The following is a 5,628-nucleotide window of genomic DNA, read 5'->3' as shown; positions in this document are numbered from 1 at the left end:
AATTTGAACTCATGAAGAGGAGTCTTCCTGATTCCAAGCCCAGTGCTTTATCCACTGCACCACCTGGGTGCTTCAAATTGCCTCTCAGATCCCTTTCAACTATTAATATATGATTCCATGAAGCAAATTCGAGCTATAAGCAAAATAAATGCTCATTCAAACATTGAAGTATAAATATTAGACAACTATACAAGAGATCCCCCTTCTGTCTGCTTACTGGAGTGTGACCTCAGACAAGTTGCTTAGATCTCTGAAATCTCTTGCAGGTCTCAGTCTAGGATCTCATGATCTGAAGTCACAAGGCAGCACATAATTAGATTCATAGGAACTACAGTGAGACAGAAACTTTGAGGCTAACTCATTTTCCCATTTTAGGTTGAGGAAAGGGGAAATTTGATGGGGAAGGGGAAAGAAGAGCCTGAGCAGGGTAGGAAGCTTGTGCAGGGTTACAAAGGCATAGCCTAAACTAGAAGAATATGGATGGATTGGTTAGCGTCAGGACCAGGAGGAGACAAGTTGGGCTTCCTGACATCTGGTCCAGTCCTCCTTCCACTACACCGTTGTACGTCCTAAAGGTTCTGAATACAGGGAAGGGAGGACAAGAGTGATCTGGGAAGACTTTGTGGAAGAAAGAGGACTGGACAAATGGGTAGTATTTAAAGAAATGGAGGGGAATGCAGAGGGCATCCCAGAAAGGCAGCAGGAAAGATGAGACTAAACGTATTGTTTAAAATATCCAAAGAACATGGTGCTCTTTTCACTGATCCAAAGAGTTCTCTTTAAAAAAAAAAAATGTCAGAGAAAGAGTTCTTGATTGATGTCAGAATGTCCCTGGTACATATTTGAAAAAAAAAAAAGCCAACAATTTCAGGCTGGAGTAACCTGACCTTGTTTAGGAAAGAAGTGTTTCATCTCTTTCTTCTGTTGGCTTTGCATATACTCTTCTCTCCCTTCTTTTTGACTTCATTCTTTGTGAACTGCTGTCCCTTGATGTCCAGAGATAAAATGAATTTTCCATAATTAAGTGTGCAGTGTGCAGGGGAGTGTGCTAATAAAGACCTGAGTTCAAGTTTGTGTTTGATGTATATTGACTCTGTGACCTTGGGCAAGTCACTCACTCTTAGTGCCCCAGGAAACTCTCTAAGAGTGTAGCTTGTAGAAATGGCTCTGCTCTAGGAGGAAGTAGAGAAAAAAAGAATGAGTGTTGATATACTATCTTCTGTGTGCCAGGTATTGGGCTAATACAATTTCATTTAATGACAACAACCTCACAACTACCCTTCAAGGTAGTTCCTTTTCTTATCTTCATTGTACAGTTGAGAAACTGAGGCAAACAGAAATTAAGTGACTTGACCAGGGTTACAAAGGTACTAAGTGAGTTTACATTTGAATCCAAGTCTTCTTGAGTCCAGGCCAAGTGCTTTATTCACTGTGTCTCATGTGCAGTTTTTTAAACCAATGAAATTCCAGGTCTGAATGCACAAACAAAACTGTTGAAATATAATCATGGATCTTAGAACCAGATAAAGAAGGAAGCATTGGGCTGTGTTTCCAATTCTCATTCACAGATCATTTGCTATTTACATCTCCATGGTAGTTTCCCCACAGCAACCCTGAGAGGCAAGTAGTACAATTCTGATGACCCCATTTTAAAGATGAGGAAAATAAGGTTAAGTACGATGGAATAAACTGCTTAGAGTCACATGCTAATAAATATCAGAGCTGAGATCCAAATTGGGTAGCTAGATGGTGCAATGGAGAAAGTGCCAGACCTCGGGTTGGGAAGATTAATTTTTCTGAGTTCCAATCCAGTCTCAGATACTTACTAGCTGTGTGACCCTGGGCAAGTCATTTCACCCTGTTGGCCTCAGTTTCCTCATCTGTCAAATGAGCTAGAGAAGGAAATGGCAAACTACTACAGTATCTCTACCAAGAAAACTCCAAATGGGGTCATGAAGAGCTGAACACAACTGAAAATGACCGAATAATGAAACTATATGAAGCACAGTGCTAGGCACTGAGGATATATATATAGATATATATATCTATATATATATAGATATAGATAGATATAGATAGATATAGATAGATAGATAGATATAGATATATATACACATATATATGTATATATACATACATACATATATGACACTGACCTTTTTCTTAAAGAGCTATAAATAATCTCATTTGATTCTCACCATAGCTGTGAGAGATGAGTCACAGTGATTAGGGTAAGAAAACTGAACTTGCCATGGGAGAAGTAGGATTTTCCTAAGGTGACAATTTATTTGTGGAGAAATCTGAACCTACAACTCATGTATCCTGATTCCCCTTAAAATGCTTTTTTTCCAATATATTTACAATTGCCTATCCTATGACACTCCCCCTCTCTGTTGTAGAATTCCTTTGGTTCTACAGGAGGACTCTACTTCAGATCATCTGTCAGGTAACTGGTACTTTCTTCATCCTTCCCAGGGTAGAATGGAGTTAGGAATAGTATAATCTCTGGAGGGTTGTCTAATGATGGATTTTCTAGGAAATGGTCTAGTGTGTTTTAGGGGAAGTGGTAACTATCTGCCTAGTCAATTATTCTGAAAAAATTCCAGTCTGGAGAAACTCTTTTGCCTCCAAAACTCCATCTGAAGTTTCAAGTTAATTTTGTTTAATTATTTAATTTTATTTAATGTTTATTCTTGGGTTTTTTTTTTTCTGAATAGCTGAGCAGTGTAGCCTATGGCTACACTAACTAACTAACTCTCAGGGATGGGTGAACTATTCCCATGTATGGTTTTTGAGCTGGATACTTTGGTCCCTGGGCCTTGAGATACATCATTTAGATATAAAGATAAGGGAAGAAAGAGAAACAGGAGAAGGTAAGAGAGAGGAGGGGAAGGGAGGAGAGCAGAGAAGAAGAGAACAGAGGAGAGGAGGGGGAGCAGTTTTGTTGAAGCAATCACTTCCTTTGTGTTATGGCTGTGACTTTGAACCTCACCTAGACTGTGAACATGTAAACTTCAATGGTCAGAGCCAGGTTCCCTTGAAAATCCAGAAAGAGTTCCACCTGGAAACTTCCCCCTTTTCTTAAATTCTTTTTCCTGACCCAGCCTGATGAGAGGAGGAAGCATACAGAAATGTCGATTGTCTCCCAGCTCTGTTACTTTGCTAAACCAATCAATCCATATAAAAAGAATAGATTAAATTGACTGACCCTCATATATTTAATGATCGCTGCTATTTGACCAAGGCACATTTCTCAGGAAGCAGCCTGTCACAACTATCAATATTCTTTTAATCCCACGTTAGTTATTGGTACGCTTTGTTTCTCTCCGAGATGGCCCATCTCAAATCATCTCTCAGCTCACACAGCAAGAAAAGGAGATGCTAAATGACTCTCCCAACTATCAGATGATAGCCTGTAATTCCTGTTCCATGGATTTTTCAACTGGTCCAGCTTCCTTGTTGTTCCGCTTAAGTGATTCCCAAATCTGGTTTTCTAACAGCCAAGAGTGCCTGCGCTTATCTTAAGGGTGATCATGAAATTAAGGAGAAAACTCTCTAAGCAAGATTCATTTAAGTCAGCTTTAATGAAGATTAATTAATTAATATGAACATTAACTAAAGATACCTAAGAGTTTAGAGTTGAAAGGAACCTTAATTGGCATCTATTCCAATACTCTCAATTTACAAATGGGAAAACTGAGGTCTAGAGGGAAGAAATGTTTCATCTAAGGTCACACAAGTAGTAAATGGCAGAGCAAGAACTAAAAGCCCCTAACCTAGACAATCTGGAACAAGTCCAGAAGAGGATTCCCAGGAGCATATATATAAATATATGTGCACAATATATGTATATATATATTATGCATATGTATATATATATGTAATATCAGGTTATAAAGCACCATGCAGCATCCTACTCTGGAAAATATAATGTACAGTGGGACCCCAAATTTTGCAAAGATAAGGCTAAATGTATTGATTGAACAATTCAACAGGGCATGGTAATACACACCTGTAAGGGAGGTTTAAGCTACTGGAGTACTTAAGCTCAGAAGTTCTGAGCTGAAAAGGGCCAGGTCAATTTGGTGTCAGTATTGAATTTGATACCAATATGGTGAAACCTCAGTGGAGTGGGGTGAGGAAAGGACTGGCCCAGATAAAAAATGGAGTAAATTAATGCCTCTTTGCTAATCAGTAGTAAGATCTAGCCATAGAGAGGCCACTGCTCTTCCATCCTGGGAGTGATAGGGAGACCTAGTCTTAAAAAAAAAAATCCAGTAAATGTACCTTTTACATTAATTCAAAGGAATAATCCAGCACTGGGGATTTAGATTAATTAGATGTCCTGGATAACTAAAGACTAGGAAGTGATTCTGTTTCCTCGTTCTTTTGAAATCTTTCTAAATGTCAGGACTTATTTTCTAGTTCTAATGTAAACTAACTATAGAGGTATATAATTAAATTCCATTATGTGCATACCATACTTTCTGGGCTGTCTGAGGCTCTTGTGAACCCTATGAAATGACTGACAAGGAAACAAGTAGAGGCAGAATATGTAAGAGATTTGTCCATTTGCCAACTCTAGGTGATAGCTTAGTAGTTGCTTTTTATTTTTGGAGGCAATCAGGGTTAAATGACTTGCCAAGGATCACCTGTCTAGTAAGAGTCCAGGGTTGGATTTGAACTTAGGTCCTCTTGATTCCAGGTTCAGTGCTCTATCTGTAGCACCACTTAGCTGCCCCAGCAGTTGTGTTTTAAAATAATCTCATACTAAAAACTTGATGTCACTGAGTACTTGACATGTTCTAAAGAGTATGGAGTATAAAGAAACTGTTTTAGGCAGGTGCCATTTCTAGCTACTTGAGGTCTTACTGGATGACCATGGGACAATTTTTCTACCCTCTTTAGACCTTGATTTCATAGCCTCATGGGATTTAGAGTTGGAAGGGATATTAGAAATCATTTCTTCTAGCACTCTCATTTAAAAATGAGGAAACTGAGGTCCAGAGCCAGGAAATATCTTTCCAAAGTCAGCCAGGTAGTAGATAGAACAGCTGGAATTTTTATCTCATACTCTCTGTCTCCAAATTCAATGCCCTTTTTACTATACCATGATGTTGTTATTCAGGAGTACAATGAAGGAGGTGGGACTAGATAATTACCAAGGTCCCTTCTGGCTCCAAATCCTGACCTTTGGCAGCTCTTGGTGCATCTTTTATGGTATTTGTCACATATAGTCTTGTGCTGTAACACTTGGGCATTTGTCTTATTTCTTATTTCTAGACTGTGATCACCCTGAAAGCAAGGGCCACAATTATTTATTTTTTACATCCCCTTACCCCACCCCAGCACTAATTAGTATAGTCCTATACACATAGTAAGTTCTTTATATGACTTTGTTCAAGAGGAATCAGGATTCTTCCTTGGAAAGGACCTGAGATGACTGAATATATCACTTTACAGTCCAGGGAGGAAGCAGGTGAGGTGGTGATTGGTGGTAGTGAGTTGATTGGGGAGAAGACGAAATCACATGTATAACAGTGCAGTATTAAAAGTTGTGAGAGGTTGAGAATCTGTTTTCCAAGGCAGGGTGGCTCACTGACTACTTCTTAAGACTTGAGGTATGGC

Source organism: Notamacropus eugenii, chromosome 1, assembly GCF_028372415.1.
Source record: "Notamacropus eugenii isolate mMacEug1 chromosome 1, mMacEug1.pri_v2, whole genome shotgun sequence".
Classification (NCBI taxonomy): Eukaryota; Metazoa; Chordata; class Mammalia; order Diprotodontia; family Macropodidae; genus Notamacropus; species Notamacropus eugenii.
Note: the sequence above shows the minus strand (reverse complement) of the source record.